Here is a 19,819-nt window from a genome sequence, read left to right as displayed (position 1 = left end):
GCTCTCTGCTACAGCGGAGAAACTGCTGCTTGCCTCTCCACCCCCCTGGCTCCCACTAAAGCAGGCTGTGGCGGGGGCGAGGGGCGGGACGGGCGAGCAGCAGCTCTCTGCTACAGCGGAGAAACTGCTGCTTGCCTCTGCACCCCCGGCTCCCACTAAAGCAGGCTTTGGGCGGGGGGCGGGACGGGCGAGCAGCAGCTCTCTGTTATAGCGTAGAAACTGCTGCTTGCCTCTCCACCCCCACCTCCCGCTAAAGCAGGCTTTGACGGGGGCGGGGGGGGCGGGACGGGCAAGCAGCAGCTCTCCGCTACAGCAGAGAAACTTCTGCTTGCCTCTTCACCCCCACCTCCCGCTAAAGCAGGCTTTGGTGGGGGGCGGGGGGCACCAGAAGGTGGTTCGCCTAGGGCGCAAGAAGCCCTAGCACCGGTCCTGCATGTACTAAAGGTATCATGACTATAACACTGGGTGGAGGCAGGGGAATCAATAGGGGTTTCAGATATAACATCCCCAGCCCAGCAAACTATGGTTTGTTGAAGCAGAAAAAAGAAGAGGGAAGCACCACAACCAGTTGCAGTAACAAAAACAGAGGCTAGTCACACAAACAGTGTGAGGAATAAGGAATAAGGAATGTTAATAAACATGTCAATTGCCCAATAAAATGCGGATGAAATCTTCCTTGGGAGCACAGGTATATTATTTCGTTTGAAAACCTGCTGGAGTACAACCAACAGCTTGGCTTGCTGCTGGAATCTAACCTCAGAAGCACTGCTAACGTAAAATCATGTGCTTTTTCTGATTCTGTTTCACAAGCAACCGAGACTGTTTTAGTTCTGTTGGGATTTCCTTCTGTCCCCTTTCCATCATCATCATCAATCATCATCATCAACAACAACAACATCCCATTCTGCCCTATCTGTAGGTTTTCTGCAACCCATAGGAGCCACAGAAGGTAGTGCGAACCTGCTCACGTTTAATCGAGAAAACATCAGACAATATCTGAAAATATCCAAATATCCAGATTGCACTTCAGCTGCAACAGAGCAAGCTACTATTTGCATCATTTCAGCTAAAGCCAATCTACAGGACCAGGTTGTTAGATACAGTGCAGGAACAGGCAGGCATTCAAACTTCTTTTGTTCCGGTTGAACAAGTGCAAGATTAAAACATTTTCTCAAACTGCTTGAAGCTTTGTCTAAGTACTGCTTTCCACACAGGCAGGTCACCTTATAAATTACATTGGCACTTTTAGAGCACTGCTGAAACCTGGTGTTAAATTGGCACCCAGTGATGGAGCTCCTAAAACATTTTTCTGTTAAAGTGACAAAAACAGAACTCCCATTATATATCATGGCATTGATCAAACAAACTGCCAGTATTAAGAACACTCTTCCTGACTTTAAGATGTTAAAAGTTCAACAGAGCTATGTTGACTCCCAATGAAGTAAACCCATGTAACAAAATGCTGGGATGAATTTTAAGCAAGGCGTACTGGCATCTAGCTACTATCTGCTTTTGAAAAAGAGTAGCAACACTGATCATTGTTACAGATATTTATGATACAGATTTATTTTGGTGTTAATATTTAAGGTCACTCATTTAGTATCACTAAGTATACAGATACAATAAGAATTCTCTTGCCCAGGCAAGCGCATTATGTGACCCATGAGAGCAGCAAAATAACCAGACTGTACAATGGTGGTGGGATAAAACTAGGCCAAGGTTTGGAATGGCATTGGGTCCCAAAATCAGTTCTGCATTCCACAAGCCCCATGTTGATGGAATGGATCCACTGGGTTTGGATCGCTCCAAACCTGAACGGCAGGAGTTGGCCAGTGTCGAACCATGTTGTAGTGAAAGCCAAGCAAGCAAGGTCTCACTGGGGGACCAGGGTGCAGATTCCAAACAGGCAGATACCAAACCCACACTTGGGTTTGCCATGGTCAATCCTCCCCTCAGGCCCCTTATGGTGGCCCCCTATACTGTACTATGTTGATCCTGCCATTTCCACCCTCATACGATTCCTGCATCGTAGAGGGTTGGACTAAATTGCGCTCTGTGTCCCCAACTGCAACACTATGTCCCCTATAGTAATGAATGGCAACTATACACTTGTGTGGGAGAAAGCCAAATGTGTATTTGGGGCACCATTAAAGTAGGGGCGAAGCCTTCTGCGTCCTCTCACAGTTAATCCATTTAATTTGACCCCTAATAAATTCAGCAAAATTCATAAATTCTCCAACCAGGGATTGCTCTGGCTTTTTGGCCAGCTCAGGGTGCAATGAAATGTTGGGAGTGTGGGATGAACTGGTGGAAATGGTCTCTATAGAGAAAAACTATAACCATTACTTGCCATCTTGGTGGGTAAAACATCTAGCACAGATCAGCTATGAAGGATAGAGTTGTTGTTTCAAATGATAGTCAGCTGCCATTAAAAGCAAGGAGAAGGGGACAACAGAGGATGAGATGGTTGGACAGTGTTCTTGAAGCGACTAGCATGAGTTTGGCCAAACTGTGGGAGGCAGTGAAAGAAGTCATGGTCAGATGGGCTCAAGATATAGGCCACCCTATAATGTTACATCAGTGGGAAAAACTTTGGAAAACAACAATGAAGTTCACTGCATTTTACAGCATTAAAGAAAATATGTTAAAAATGCAGTACAGGTGGTACCTGACCCCGTCACGGCTCTCCAAAATGTATAAAAATCTAGCTAACAACTGTTGGCGTTGTGGAGAAGCCAACGGGGACATGTACCACATGTGGTGGACCTGCAAAAAGATCAAGGAGTTCTGGAACTTAGTATATGAAGAACTCAAGAAAATTCTAGGAGTATCTTTCCTTAAAAAGCCAGAGGCATTCCTTTTAAGTATCATTGAGAATGACATCCCAGAGAGCTCAAAAGATATTTTTCTATATGGAGCGGCAGCAGCAAGAACGTTGATAGCATCAAATTGGAAAGGGGAGAGTGTACCAAAAGTAAAAGAATGGCAATATAAGTTTCAAGAGTATGTCGAGATGGCTCAGCTGACTAGTAGCTTGAGAGGAAATAATAGACAGGTATTCGTGAAAAAATGGGAGAGATATACAAAATACCTGCAAGGCATCAAAAATGGTATAAAGTCCGTGGTGGCCTTTGAATGATCCTGGAGGAAAATACCCTAAGTCAGAAAAAGAAGCTGTGTTTGGTTTTGTAGAAGGTTTTGGAACTAAATAAAGGACAAATGAAAATGTTATGTACTTTCAAGAGCAGAAAAGGAATGCTTATCAGGAAAGACAGGAAGTCTGTATGTGTGTAAATGTATGCATATTTAAGTAGGAAATTAAGGTTTAATTTAGGTTAATAATTTATGTTTAAGTTAAGAAATTAAGAAGAATTGTAATGTTGGTGGGTGTGGGTGTGGGTGCGTATAAAATAATGTACTAGTCGTTTTATATAATTTTTTATATGTTGGTGTGTGCCAATGTTTTCATTGGTGCTATTTTGGGTTGGTATTTTATGTTACATCATTATTGCTGTGTTGTTGTTGTTTTTGTTTTTCTTTGATTTTGTATTTTTACTTTTTATATTCAGAATGACGAGTGTAAGATTAAGTATCGTAAATAAATAAATAAATATGAATTTAAAAAAAAAAGAAAAAAAAAGAAAGATAGGCGTGCCTGGTGTGCTCTGGTCTATGGGGTTCACAAAGAGTTGGACACGACTGAACGACTGAACAACAACAAAATCTAACAGCCACCCCACCCTCATTCTTTAGTAAAGCTTTGACTTATGTTAAGTGTAACAGCAGGAAGTAACTTATGACAAAGAACTGCATCTTACCAGTAGAGCAAAGCTCTCAAGTGTGTAATATTATGCAGAACTTATCAATAGGGATTCAAGTGGTCTAGACGTAATAAATTGCCCTCTAAAATGTAATTTAGGCAAATAAGAAAAATTTATGTGCAAATTCCCAGCAACTGAGCACACTTGTCAGTTGTGCCTATAGGATTACCAGATTGCCCTCCGGCAGCCTTCTTAACAACAAACAAAACATTCCTTTCTCCAACATGTGACATTTTTCCTCCCAAAATGTACAAAACAGATCTTACATGTAACTAAAAAGCTCGTTTTAAAATATAAACTAGGGCTACAATGCACAATCGTCTTTTTCTAAAGAAAGAAAGAAAGAAAGAAAATAATTCAAATGCATTGCTTAAAACCAAAACAATCCCAATATAAAACAATAAAACAGAGGGATAGACACAATGCAGCAAATAGCATGAAAAACAAAGCTTAAATAAATAAATAAATACAAACAAACAAACAAACAAATTAAAACCTGGTAGCTGACCCTTCAAATGTCATAATTAGTTCTACCAGTCATTTACCTAGATTTTAATTTCCATCATACTGGTTTCTAGCTGTAGTTTTGTAGGTGACTGTTGTTCATAATTAAATATGCAAAAATAAAATTGAGGTAATAGAGACAATCAATCCTGTGATATTTCACATTTGCAATGTAAACTTTGGCTTGTGCCCAAGTATACAGGGGCTCCCACTTATGGAAGGTTATGTTCAGGGCCCCTAAACGCATAAAGTGGGGAGCACCCTGTAAATGCCCCTTAAAACACCCTCTCTGCCGTTCTCTCTTCAATCCATACAAAAAATACTGTATCCAAAAATAAGTAAGTGTGGGGGTGCCTGTATTAATATCCTTGCAGGAAACCTATTTTCTGACCTATTGGACCAGTGGTAGAAACTTAGATTGTATGGCATCTTTGCTAATATCAAGAAATGTAGAAGGTATTAATTGCAACCAAGCAAGAGTGAGTTCTTTCATCAAACAAAATGTACTAATTTTAAATAAGCAATCCCCTGGGTCTGGTTTATATTTATACTGGAGGTATAAAGAGATGCAAAAATTTCCTGCATAAACACATCATTTCTACACCATTTAAAATCTTTCTTGGCTAAAGCAATATCCCCTGGGGGGGGGGGAATAATGTGTAGGTTGTCAAATTTCTGAAATAAATATGTCATATTTTGATACCAGGATTTATCCATCAATGGACTAAATGTTCATTGTTCCTGATAACATAATTTTGCCAAGCGAAGCTCTGGCACTCTTTTACATTTTAGAGAATAATTAAGTATCTGCTAAGAAATCTTAATGGACCAAATAAACAATCCTGTCTCCAGCCACAAACACTGGATTGGGGTATATCGGGTGAGGTGTGTGTGAGTTTTTACCATGAACTTAGTATTCTGTTTTGGATGCCATCAACTAAAGCTTTAAGGGAAGACAAGAAAAACTGTTCCTTCATTCATCTCAATCACTACAGGCAGTCAAAAGCAGCAGCAAAAGCCCAATAGAAGCTATTCAGTTTAGTTCAAAAGGAGTCAGTGATAGAGGAAGCAATTGTAACTCATATTTATCATAGCATCATAGAATTGTAGAGTTAGAAGGGACCCTGAAAGTCATCTAGTCCAATCCCTTGCAATGCAGAAATCTCAACAAGATCATACATGACAGGTGGCCATCTAACCTCTGATTATGAAGTTTCAAGGAAGGAGAGTCTTCTAACGATTACATCTGGGTCTAATCTGAAGCAAAAGGAAAGGGAAGGATTTGCATTTCCCAGTACAAGAACCAAGTGTGTATCTCCTCTTGGAGGAAAATTCATGTTCTCCCATGGCATGGTCTGAAGGCACTTCCTTGCTGAAGCTAAGCACTTCTAGGTCTGCTGCTCAATGCTTGGATGGGCGATGGCCTATTAACCACATGTGTGTACTGCCATGGATTCCTTGCTGAAACACAGTGGGATATGATGATGAGGACGACCATTTCCCCCTTTGCCTGTGAACCGCTAGCACAAGTGTGACTAAAATTTGGGCCTCCTCTTCCCATTTACTTTTAATATTTGAAGCAGCCTTCAGAGCAGCTGAGATTAAAAATAACACTGTCATCCCTTTCTCTATGCCTATATTAAAGTTTTGGAAAGATGCAGATTCGTCCAGACAATTAAGCAACAGTGTTTGTTTGGCTTTTTTTTAAACTGTTTGACAATAGACAGGGACAAGGAACAAACTGGATACTGGCTGTTCATGTCCCAGTGCATCTGCCTCATTCCTATCGAAGTAGTCAGGTGAGATTGGGGTATAATATTTAAGACTGATATATCCATATGGACTTGGAGGGAAGGAAACTGAGCTTCCTTTACCTCCCTATGACTTACGATATGTTTCTGTGCTGTGACTTAGCATGTTTCTGCCAACCTGGCTCAGTTACGAGAAATCAGTTGGCCTGAAAAGAAATGTGGCTCAACATTTGGGCAATGAGTAAGACAGAAGGGTGGAAAGGTTTGTCTCAAGTCACCCATATAGAAGTTTTCTTGAAAAACTCTAACCACCCTTCCATTTTAAGAAGTGGACAGATGTGTGCATAACTTGTGACTGCCACACTACATCCCATTTGGCTCTCAGTAATTGCAAGGATTATGAATATAAATAAAAACATTTTCCTTTAACTCTTTGTGCAAAATGTGACACAAGCTCTCTGAAGTTAAATAAACAAAAAGATTCAAGTTTCTGAAACATTTCCTCACCAAGACTCTGGAGTCATGATGTTGGGTTGAGCTTCACTGCAATATGGGATTCTCTAGTTTGTCCGCCATTGTTGCAAACCTGTGGATAAAAAAATCATATATATATATATTTAAAAAAAACAATAGCAAAATGGTGTTATGTTTTAAATGCATGCAATAGCAAACACAGAACAGTCTTAACAATAATTTATTTGATCGTATATAATTTTTGTGGCACTTGCCAACTGTAATAAAAAAAGGTCCTCCTTCTAATCCAAGTCTATATACTGAAGACTGGAGCAAAAGCAACAGCACTTCTCTCTTATGGTTGAGTTATTTAATATCTTTATTTCACTTTACTGTTACAATTTGGTGCTTTTATCCACAACTTATGTGTATGTGTGTCCAGTATTTAAAGTCATTTTATTTTAAGATAGTGGGCATAAGATATGATTTATATTGGATTAAGCAATCTAAAGAGTATTAGTAAATGTTAATGGAAAAAGATATAAAGCTACCTAAAACGTTTATATGTTACTGAAGGCAGTGGAGGGAACAGGGGAAGTCCCCCTAGTAGAGAAGTTAGAAATAAGAAAAGTACAAAGATAGATGTTGGTCAAGGTTTGTATTTGATTTTCTTTGTTTGTTGTTATTGTTATTGTTTTTATAATGTTAATGTTTATTATGTATTGTGTTTTTATTGTGTTTATGTTTATGTAGTGTTTTTTCTTTGTTCTATTGGAAAATAATAAAAAATCTTATAAAAAAGAAAGAAATAAAGTCATTTTAATAAAATTTTGACAGGAGCCTTTCTGGATTTTTTATTTAAGTAAGACACTGAACCAAGAAGCTGTAGGAACTGTATTTTATTCTAGTTCTTTTAAAAAATATAATAAAAAGATTACCAAGATAAATGTGAAGCAGCTAAGTATTCCTCAGTGACTACCCAAAAGTGGATTTCTTTCCCTCCCCAAGCTATTTATAAAACTATAGTGATATTTAATATTTAATGTTAATATTTACATGAATATTGTACAAATCCCTGTAAAGTCCAGATTCTTGCACTTGTAAAATAGGAATACTTGATATATGCCCTAATCACCCTTGGTATTGTTTAAATGTCATTCATATTTTGTCCATCAGGGTTCACACAAATTAGCCAGTATATAGCCCAATTGCACATACTATCTTATTGAGTGGGTGGCAACATGCCCTTACATGGTTGCCTCTCAAGGAAGAGCTCTATTCTGACTTCATTCACCAATATAAAAGGACCTGTTTCATTATATATTGCAAGCAGTGGTGTTGCCATAATCCATAAACACATGGAGCTCATATGTATCACAGATCATTCATCATTTCCCCTAGAAGTAAATCAAGATTCTGCATGTGTGCTCAATGTTTAGCAGACCCAAACACCAGGTCACAGTCTCTAAAATATTATTTGCTTGAAAACATTTTTTTGTTTGTTTTACAGACAATAATTTCAGCAATATATGAACTTAATGTCAAATGTTCCCACAAAAAAGAGAAACGTGAGTGCTTATGTGTACCTGCGGTTCAGACCACGTAGCAAGGTCTGCTGCAGAATCTGCTAATCAGCTGTGAAATGTGCCAAATACACTTTCCTTTTTGTGTGGTAGGAGCACTTGCGCTTCTAAGGAGCTCTCCTTAAAATTCAGTGCCACCAGCTATTGAATAAATTTATCCAATGAAGACCCAAGCAGCTCACAAATACGAAGGTTATATCTGCAATGAGTGTTTATTTTCAGAATGAAACCACTTTCTCAAGAAGTGCTTTTTAGGGGCAAAAATATGTGCTCAGTCTCCACAATTCAATAAGAAAATGTTGCATTTATCCAGCCTTAATGTCAGTTAAATATATTAAGACCTGATGAAGAATATTGAAAAAAACAGAAGGAAATAGTTCTGTAAGCATACCACTAAAATGTACCACTTTCCACATGCTCTGGAAAAAATATTTGAAAAGTAGGACATAATTAATTACTAAGAATGAAATTATAACATAACAACATAACATATCCCTGAGGAGCTGCATCTCTGAAATCAGTTCATTGTTGAATTAACATAGAGGTTCCACACACGGTAATTTAATTTAGTGATGCATTAACAAGCAGTGTTCTTTCCCATGCCCAAGATTCATTCTATTATGTTGGTTCACAAATAAAGATCAACAGATATCCTTGGTAGCTTAAAATGAAAGTTTATTACCTACAGGTTCAGCCCATGACATTTGTTCCTATTGGCTCAGAATGGGCAATTACTGAGCAAAATCCTCTTGAAAGACCTCTCTGTGAATCACCCCATTAGCTATTCCTGTCTGTCTGTCTATATCACTAGTGAAACTGTGATTCATAAACTCCATGTCCCCACCCCACCCCATTGCAATCTGCTTGTAATGTTCTTCCCACATGCAGGCTGGGTGACAATACAACTTAGCTGTCTGGTGTCTAGATCTTTGCTCTATGCCGGGTCAACTGTGTCAAACCGGGTCAAAATGTGAACTGAAACATTTTAACTCACTTCTGTCTATATGTAGTTTTTGCTTCTGCATCCCACCCTGCAGGGCATTAAAAGGTTAACTTTATGTATGGATGTATTTTCTTGGGAGAAAAGTGATAAAAAGCAGAGACATCACCTTGCTGACAAAGGTCCATATAGTTAAAGCTATGGTTTTCCAGTAGTGATGTATGGAAGTGAGAGCTGGACCATAAAGAAGGCTGATCGCCAAAGAATTGATGCTTTTGAATTACAGTGGCTAGATGAAAATAATTCATTCTACGAGTGTCTTCGTAGAGCGAATTTTTCGTCTAGCGAAGCGCCAATGCACAGCAGAGGTTTTCGTGACGATTCTTGCGAGGCAGCCCCATTGACATTTTCGTCTTGTGGGGCAGCCTTCCACTAGCGAATGCCATTTGTCTAGTGAGTTTTTCGTCTAGCGAGGCATTCGTCTAGCGGGGCACCACTGTATGGTGCTGGAGGACCCTATCCATTCTTAATGAATGCTCATTGGAAGGAGTGCTCACTGGAAGGACAGATCCTGAAGCTGAGGCTCCAATACTTTGGCCACCTCATGAGAAGAGAAGACTCCCTGGAAAAGACCCTGATGTTGGGAAAGATTGAGGGCACAAGGAGAAGGCGACGACAGAGGACAAGATGGTTGGACAGTGTTCTTGAAGCTACCAACATGAGTTTGACCAAACTGCAGGAGGCAGTGGAAGACAGGAGTGCCTGGCGTGTTCTGGTCCATGGGGTCACAAAGAATCGGACACGACTAAATGACTAAACAACAAAAGTCTCCAAGGTTGGTTTCTTCACAGAGGTTTATTAGTAGTAGGGTCTACTTGTGCATCATTCATGCAGAAGAAGGAAAAATCTGAATGCACTCTAAGCAAGATAGAGGATGTACCAACTCCAGCAAAACAGAATTAGTCTTTCCCATAGACTTTCCCATAGTTGGGCAAAAGAACAGAGGAATAATAGAAAAGGAAATATTTGTAAGGCCCTTAGGTGCACAAATAGACAAAACACTACAGGTATACAGCTATGTAAGTTTGAAGGAAGTGCCTTGAGGCAAAAAGCAGTGTTGCAGATTTCATCTCCATTAAAAAACAACAATAACACCACAAATCTAAAAAAAAAAAAAAATCCACAGCTGTTCAAGTTAGAGGATTAAAGTGAGCAGGGAACTCACAGCACAGTCAGAATACAATGAAGCATCATCAGCAGTATTGGTCAGTGAATCACTCCAAAGGTTATCTGTCCTACAATAAGCCTTGAAGAGATATAGAATGCAGATTTTGTGGACACTTACTACGCCAAACTCAGAGACAGGGCAGAAAGGCTATCTGCTATTGTTAGCTGCCATCACCCAAATACTTGCAAAAAAATAAATAAATTCCAAAGTACTTTTTTCTCAAGTTGGCCAAGCTCTCTCCTATCACTGGGTGGTAAGGTGATTTCTGTCCCCAAAGTGCACAGAAGGAGATTACACCCAGAGCTGATATGAGGGTAGTCATGCAGCACTGTGCTTGTTGCTGCCAGCCCAGCACAAGTTCCTGTTATTGGTCCCGGGACCAAAGTATTAGCTGAGTGCTCAGCCATATCCCCAGGGCAGAACTTAAATATGTGTTGTTGGGAGAGATGGACACTAAAGGTAAATGTAACTGTAGCCCTGACCATTAGGTCCAGTCGCGGATGACTCTGGGGTTGCGGCGCTCATCTCGCTTTATTGACTGAGGGAGCCAGCATACAGCTTCTGGGTCATGTGGCCAGCATGACTAAGCCGCTTTGGGCGAACCAGAGCAGCGCACGGAAACGCTGTTTACCTTCCCACTGGAGCGGTACCTATTTATCTACTTACACTTTGACGTGCTTTCGAACTGCTAGGCGGGCAGGAGCTGGGACCGAGCAACGGGAGCTCACCCTGTCGCGGGGATTCGAACCACAGACCTTCTGATCGGCAAGCCCTAGGCTTTGTGGTTTAGTTAGCTGAGTGCTCAGCCCCAGGGCAGAACTTAAATATGTGTTGTTGGGAGAGATGGACACTAGATAAGGGCAATTCATGGCTTGATGGTGGATTGCTTACTTGCTACTGAATCTCCACAAATGATAAAAGGTAAAGGAGAGGTGAAAGGGGAGAGCTGAGGAAAGGATTGGGATTAGGCGAATGGAGGGTGGGGAGCGATCCTGTGTTCTTCAGAGAAGGTATATCTGAGAGAATGCATATGTGATATAGACAGGTGGTTGCATGGGGAAAATAGGAGGCTGAGTGATGGAAGAGGGAAGGAAATTTCATTCTTGTCTCTCCCTGACTCATGATTTCTCCACAGCTTGTGTGTGTATGTATGTGTGTGTGTGTGTGTGTGTGTGTATATAAAACACTTGTCATACCTAAAGTAAAGAATAAACGCCAAAAAAATTGTCGCCCCTATTACATGTCACCAGCAAAACATTTATATATAAAAAACACTTGTCATACCTAAAGTAAAGAATAAACGCCAAAAAAAATTGTCGCCCCTATTACATGTCACCAGCAAAACATCGCCCTCTAGCGATGACTAAACTGGTACTGCAGCTACAAAAGCTAAAAATTGGCACCACAATTAGACGTCACAGGCAAAACATCGCCCTCTAGCGACGGCTATACTGGTACTGCAGCTAATAGAGCTTCCCCCTGGCAGAGCTCCCCCTGGTGAGATCGCAAACCAGTAATTTAATACGGGGGGGGGGGGGGAGAGAAGGGGCAGACGGAAGTTGAATGGGGGGAACGGAAAAGAGGGTAATTGAAAAGGGGGGGCAAAATAGGGTAATTAAAAACGGGGGGAAGAGGGTAATTGAAAACGGGGGGAAGAGAAGGGGCAAATGGAAGTTGAACGGGGGCGAAAAGAGGGTAATTGAAAACGGGGGGGGGGGGAGGAGAGAAGGGGCAGGCGGAAGTTGAACAGGGGAACTTCTTCAATTTCAAAAAAATCAGCCGCAGCAACGCTGGCTGGGTCAGCTAGTATACAAATATAAATATAACTCTTCACTTGTAAATATAATTTTTATGAAGATTTTCTTTTTTATCCTTTTAAAAAAAATGATATGCAACAAAACTCAGTTTTAACTGGAATTATACGAGTTAATAACATGACTCAGTAAGCAATTGGTTGCAAAGCCAGTTTAACAGGGCATTCCAAAGTAACAAGGTGCCCTACATCCATTAATTTTCAACACAGCTTCACTTACAATAAAATGATTCCAGAAATACTCCTAGGGTTCTCATTATTGATTACTATCTACAGCAAAACAAATGAGCCCCTCATATAAACTATCCTATTAATCCAGGTTTCTTCCGATTGGAACTTGTCTAGGTGATCATGATATAGCACCAAAGGAATTTAAAACACACACACACACACAATAATAGTAAAATAAAATACTGTAAAAGGTAGGTTACATGCTATGCAAAAGTGACATTTCACTGTAACAGATTAAAAACCTGTATAGTACTTAATTCACTGAATTCCCTTTCCATATCAAGGCCTCTACCTGACAATAAAAAATGTAGTCATTTTCAAATGCTTAAAATTGAAGATTTTAAAAAAAGTAATTCTACAGCTATCACCTTTCTCAATTTGCATTAGAAGTCTTTGCTATTTTATATAGTAGATGAAAAAATCATTTTGCTAAAAGATGGCTCACTTCACAAAAGTTGAAAAATGCATTCAGGAATTGAATAGGCAAGGGATAGCCTTAACTTGTCAACTTATCTTCTTTGACTATATGTAATACTTCTCAACAGTTGTCACTCTTAAGGCAATTAACAGCATGAAATATACTCGAAATCAAGTGTGGATTTCATGCTTTTTATTCAGCTCATAGTAGCGAGGAATGGAAGATTCCCCAAAACGTTTGCTTTATATACCGGTACATTATTTACACAATGGGCCCCACGTGACTGGCTAATTCCGGGATACTCCTGTATGCCAATCAGGTTGCGGATTCACTTCCACCTGGAGCTGGATTGGGTGGCTCCTAAGGACCAATCAGACTGCTGCATTCTGGATCCTATTGTTCTAGGACCAATCAGACTGCTGCATTTTGGATCCTATTCAACTCAGTACATAACACAGCACAATCCTACACAGAAGCAAGTTTCACAGAATTCAATGGGACTTAGCCCCAAGTCAGTAGGTACAGGATTGCAACCATTCTCCTTTGCTTTTGATGAACATTCTTTATTGCTTATAGTTCAACTCCATAAAACCGATATTAGGCTGAGCACATGATTATTCCATGACAGTATTTCCCTTAATTTCTATTGCAATGATTGAAGTGACACATTTTCACTTCACTTATAGTTGGCCTTAGAAAAGTCATGTAAAATCTTGGGTGTGTGTGTGTGTTAGTAGAACACAAGCTGAACATGAGTCAACGATGTGATGTAGCAGCAAAAAAAGCTAATGCCATTTTAGGCTGCATTAACAAAAGTATAGTTTCCAAAATCAAGGGAAGTAATATTACCACTCTGTTCTGCCTTGGTCAGACCAGTTGGCCTAGTTCTGGGTGCCACAGTTTATGATGGATATTGAAAAGCTGGAAGGTGTTCATATTAGGGTGACCAAGATGTCTGGAAACCAGGTTTACAAAGAACAATTGAGGGAGTTGATTATGTTTAGCCTGGAAAAGAAAAGACTGAAAGGTGGTATGATAGTCATCTTCAAATATCTAAAAGGCTGTCACATGGAAAATGGAACAAGCTTGTTTTTTGCTTCTTCAGAGGGTAGGACCCAAAACATTGGATTCAGATAACAGGAAAGTAGATTCTGATTAGACTTTCTGACAGTAAATGCTGATCCCCACCTTCAATTCATAGTCTTTTTCACAGTCCATTTGCATTTGGTATGAGACCCTGTTTTCATAGACATTATGCAGCTGGCGGAGAAGGGGGGGGAATGGGCGGATAATGAACTTTTGTCCTCAAATGCACCCATTTACTTTCTTCCACATTTTGCCATTCATTCATTTGGGAAATAATACAGAATTATTAATAAACAATATAGGAGAAGGCAGTATTTGTGCATGCACATAAGATGTAGTGGCTATGCCATAACCCCATATGAGTAGCAAGTGAGCATAAAGGTTTCTGCCATAATTTTTCTTAATATTGAAACAGAAATGAAAACAGATGGATCCTCCCTTTCTTTCAAAAGGGTCTTTTCTGCAAGAGAGGATAATAACTCATACTGCTTAAGACTCCCTTTCTTTTCAGATTCCTAGGAACAACAGCAGAAAACTGACACACTTTCTTCTAGGTAACTTAAAAAACTGCATATAGTGGTACAATAGCCAGTTATAGTTTTCGATGTGAATTACCAGTAGTAGGAAGATATATTAATTATATTTAATCCTCAACAGACCTACGTGTGTGGGTTAATGAACAAAGCAAAAAATGGCTGGTACCTGTTTTGTTTTTTTGTTTTGTTTTTAATAAAAAATTCATGTGGCTAGCACACAAATAGCCCCAGTAGCAGATCATTGAGTCTCATCATGAGGCAGATTAATGAAGCATAGCAATGGGTTATTAAACCTTCTTTTATTTCCATTCAGCTGCATGGAGCAGCTGAACCCATACCCATGACAGATTGGGAGCTAAATTTAGGCATGTCCACCTCTTTCGCGTGTAGCATGAGAAACAGAGAAAGAGAGGAACAGGAAACACTACTTCGTATCTGAAGAAGTGTGCATGCACATGAAAGCTCATACCAATAACAAACTTAGTTGGTCACTAAGGTGCTACTGGAAGGGATTTATTTATTTATTTATTTATTTATTTATTTATTTATGTATGTTTCGACTACGGCAGACCAACATGGCTACCTACCTGTAAAGGAAACAAGTGTTACTTCCTCCCTTCTATGAGAAGAGGACATGACCTCACTGACCCTACTCTACTAATTAGAACTCTGTTGTCCTTAACCTCTTCATATACTAACTAGCATTCTTAGGCTTGAATGCAAATCTCTCACAGTTTTTAGCAGTGATGCTGTCAGGGCAACACTATGGGACAGAAGTCCAAAGTCCCACTCAGCAGAGTGAGTAAGAAGACCACCAAGGTAGTATGGCTGACTTTCCACATTTTCAAATACATGAATGCCCAATACTATCTAAAGGTAGTGCAGAATCTAAAATTGCTAAACTGTGCCAATGAGTTTCAGCAGCAAACTACTGCAGAACAGTTTATAGTGTGTTACAGAATTATAGAAACTGAGAGCCTTGAGGCCTTGCTAAGATAGACACACAAACATGAAAATGCCACAGCAATAGCGGAAGTTGAAGTGAATAGAAGCGCAAGCAACCCACAAAAATATTAAGTTGTGACAACTTAAGTTTTGCATCTGTTTGAAATAGAAAATGATGATGATACCTATTTCCATGCCATCCCTTTTTTTTCAATATTTTCATGTTAACCTATTTATCCCCCTGAACAGATTGTCTCAAACAAAAGCAAAAGATTCATATAGAAAATCCCTCAACGAGCTTTGTAATTAATAATTCACCTTGATGCAAACAAGCTGGCAAAGGTCAGTTGGTTTGACCATGCTATCAAGAAGAACATTAATCTGACTTTACTGAAGCATGCAGGCATGAAGCTGATTTGGTTGGTTCTTCCACTGACAGTGGCTGGGAGGGAAGCCAAAGCAGTTTAAAGAGAGAGAGAAAGAGAGGGAGAGCAAATGATGCCTATTTCCCCGGGAGACCTTGAAAGGGCTTGGGTTTAAAACATGACCTGACAACATTTCAACAACCCAGATTTTGTCAGCCACTAAAGTCTGATTGTTTTAATACATACATATGGCACAAGAACCCTTGAGGCATGCCTGAAGGTGAATAAAGAGCAGCAGATCAAATCTGCAAGCAGAGGGTCACTGCGCAGAATTCTGAACACATACAAATATATATTTTTAACACAGTGCAAAAATAAAAAGGGACATTAAAGTCTGCTATCACACCAAGGCAAAGCTATTTACAGGTACAAGTATGCATTTTCTACTCACATCGCTCTTATTTTCTGTATTGTTTTCTTGTTGCTGAGATTGGCCAGGACCAATGAAGATTTCAAAAACCCAAGATTCTTTTTGTAGCTTTGGGTTTTTTTGGCATGAATTCAAATGATTCATCTTATTCAGCCAGATCTGTGTGAGCCAATCTATTGGCCCCAGATGGCCTCCCCCCCCACCCCTTTCCCTTCTTTTAAAATCCCAATTATGGCTGCAAGGGCACCATGTAGAGTTTGCTCTGCTAAAAAGCCCTGGCAGTGGTAAAATATTTCCCTGCAGAAAACCCATAGGGCAAGGTTGTCCTCTAAGCGGTGAACGTTCCCTCCAATGATATAGTGGTTTTTATCTGCACCATTTCCTCTTCCCACGGCTTCCTGCTTCTTTTGCTACCAGTCTGGTAATCCAACCCTGCCAGAGCAAATTTTGGGTGCATACAGAGGCTGGAGGAGGGGGAGGAAGATAAACCTAATGTGCCATTGTGTAAGTGGGTGACCATCACTGGATGGTGCCCCAAGTTTGTATGGGCAATGGATAGGGGTGAGAAAGACACTTAACATTTTCTTCATGTTACTTTGATTTAGTATTCATCATAACTCCTTTCATCCCATAGGCTGCCTTCAGCAAGAATCATTTTTTTTTAATGTTCTCAATGGAATTTATTTTACAGGTTTAGAAACTATGTATTTCTCTTGAGTGCCGATTAAGAAAGGATTATCCTGCTCAACAGCACACTTAATTCAGATTCCACATGATTTCCTGAGGTGACTTGGAAACTAATATTCCAGTTACTGCTGCACATTGCTTTAGTATCCTTCTCCTGATTCCCCCCCCCCTTTTCAAGTATTATTATAATCTAACCATGAATGGAACATTAAAGGGATCATAAGCAACAAGTAAAGCCAATGAACAAACTGAGTCATCTTGCTGGTGACATTGCACAAACAAGAGCCTGAAGTCTACTGAAGCAGGAATTGCCCACTGCAAGAAACAGAGAGCTGTCATCAAAAAGAGCATTTCTCTGTTGATTCTTCCTTTTATCTCCATGGTGTAGTGAACCATTTAACTCTGTGACAGGGTGCCATCATGTGCCTCCTTCCTCCTAAGCTTCAGATCACTAGCTACCACTGGTGAGGTGTGCACAATAGGATAATGTTCTGTGAATCTGTCACTGCTACTGAATGAGAGTTTGGAGACCTTGACAATGATGGCATTTTTGGTAGGCGCAGCATGTCTTCAGTAATGTGAAGTATTACCCTGAGATTAAGAAAGGTCAAATGCTCTAAAAGCCATATTTTAGATGCATCCATGAGGATGTCCCACATGGCATTGGGATGTAGTATTTCTCTTCAGTTGTAAAAAAAGGATTGCCATCTTATTCACAGAAAAAATGATTATAGCAAAGCAAAAAGAACACACCATTTTTACAAATAGCCCAGTTTGATGTCTTAATTAGATCTTCAACGGGGTTGTAGCAGCTATTAATATATTCTGTGCTCGGCAGAATCCTTACCAAGAATATATATTTCTTAAACAGACAAATGAAGCCTCAGACCAGGCACCCCCAAACTCGGCCCTCCAGATGTTTTGAGTCTACAATTCCCATCATCCCCAACCACTGGTCCTGCTAGCTAGGGATCATGGGAGTTGGAGGCCAAAAACATCTGGAGGGCCGAGTTTGAGGAAGCCTGCCTGACAAATGAGAGCCAATGCACATTTAGAGCAATTCAGGTAGATGTATAACAGGTTATTTTTACTTATTCAAGTTTCCTTGCTAAGGGGAAATTCAGATTAAATGGAAAATGGAAAAAATGTCCAAGCTGACATGCTGACGACAACATTATGAATGCTGCAAAGAAAGAAAGAAAGAAAGAAAGAAAGAAAGAAAGAAAGAAAGAAAGAAAGAAAGAAAGAAAGAAATGTGTGCATTAACAGCACTGAATCCGCAATAGACTCCTGTCTGGAAATACTCATGGTTTTTTGTTTGTTTGTTTTTTTAACCATATGCATTCTTCAGTTCATTAAGTTGGTCCACTGTGGATAAAAAAAAAAAAATCATACTGCAGTGGGTTTTCATTTCAATGAGAAAGATGCAAGTTAACACAATTTAGGCCAATGTTCTGTGGCTTATGTTTGCTAAAGAATCTAATCTTGTGAAATTAATCCTTTATTATTCTGCATAGTTCAAGCTTTGCGGAGCTTAAACGATTAAATAAAATACATACTTGAAGTTAGACTTCATATTCAAAAGGGAAAAAACTATTTTATTTCTGCTATTTATGTATATAAATGGCTTAGTTTGCATAAAGTAAAATGCCAAGATCTAATACTGGAATGCATTTTTTTTTTTAGATATACATATTTTTAATTACAGAACATAGTTATTCTGAAATCAGTTCCACTTATACATGGGGCACAAATCTTGACACAGGAATGCAAGAGAACAGGATTACTACAGATGCAGTGCTTGTCCACTAGGGGAAACTACATTTTCACTGCAGCACCTCCTGTTAAATGCAGCACAGAACACATTTGGGTTGTATACGTTTGCAGTGCCTCATAAGTGTGACATGCTATTTATAAATCGTAAACCCATATAGAATTATCTGTGCAAATTCCAAACTCACAGTCATTTGTTATGACCTTATGCAGATCCTAAACCTTCTTTATGAAAGTTGTGGACTTTACACAAAATACACGCCTTGTGAATCTTCACTCCAGGTATGTGCAGGCAAAATATACTACTTAACAGTAGCAGCAGCAGCAGGAACAACAGCACCAACGTAGGCAAAGAATGCATGTAGTTCAGCCTTTCGAAGAAACTGAGGCTAGAAATCTTGCTAAGGGACACCAAGGGATATTTTCATGATACTTCAACCATATGGAGGCAACTTGAAACTGCTTCAGGGGCGCATCATACAGCTAGGCATTTTGTATGATCTGTCACTACCCTGACTGATTTCCTTGGTTCTGGAAAGAACTTAAAATGCACAGGTGGGCATCCTGTAGTAGTCCATGGGCTACAACCTCATTTTATGTGGTCACCAATATTTCCCGAAACTTCCGCCATTTCCCCATCCCATCAGAGTTCCTTCCTCCTGGTCCACTTCTTTCATGTCCCCACCCCCCCCTTATGTAGTTTTAGAACAATAGGAAGGGACTATACTTTATTGGGGGGGAATAGTGATGGGGTTTTTAAACTTTTAGCCACTCCTCCCTCCTCCCCAGCAACCTGAGTCCAAATGTAGGCATCTGCCATGTATTTGTGCAGAACGGAGAGCACACAGAAGATGGAAATGTATCACTTCCATAGGCTTACAAATACAGTGCCTGTATTGCTCATTTGTATTTACTTAAAGAAGGGTGAGGGATAAAAAACAAAACAAAATCTCCTCTATCCACTTTCTTCACACCATGCATAATTCCATATACTTCTACCACACACACCTTTCTCGCGATTTTTCCCAAATACAGGATTCCATGTATGCATCCCTTCTAAATTAGGAATGGGGAATCTGTCATTCTCCAGATGTTATTGGATTACAGCTCCCATCACCCCCTCACTGTTGGTCCTGCTGGTTGGGGCTGATGGGTGTTGTAGATCAACATTTGGAGGGCACTAGGTTATTCACATCTATTCTTAATTAACATTTTTTTTGCTGATTCTATATGCTCTAGAATGAGATGCCAGATT

The 19,819-nt window shown here is 39.8% G+C and overlaps 1 protein-coding gene across 8 annotated transcripts in view; it reads right to left on the bottom strand.

The window, feature by feature from the left end:
* PCDH15 (protocadherin related 15) overlaps nt 1-6,664 on the bottom strand; it is a 441,732-nt gene extending 435,068 nt beyond the window's left edge. For 7 of the 8 annotated variants that reach the window (XM_033149148.1, XM_033149157.1, XM_033149155.1 and 4 more), the window contains exon 1: nt 6,584-6,664. The gene's annotated coding sequence lies outside the window, so the exon portion shown is untranslated. The remainder of the gene's footprint in view (nt 1-6,583) is intronic. The other variant, XM_033149150.1, reaches the window with a different exon arrangement.
* Nucleotides 6,665-19,819: the final 13,155 nt, after the last annotated feature.

This window comes from Lacerta agilis, chromosome 5 (assembly GCF_009819535.1).
Source record: "Lacerta agilis isolate rLacAgi1 chromosome 5, rLacAgi1.pri, whole genome shotgun sequence".
NCBI classification, from domain to species: Eukaryota; Metazoa; Chordata; class Lepidosauria; order Squamata; family Lacertidae; genus Lacerta; species Lacerta agilis.
This window is presented reverse-complemented; position numbering and strand designations above follow the sequence as displayed.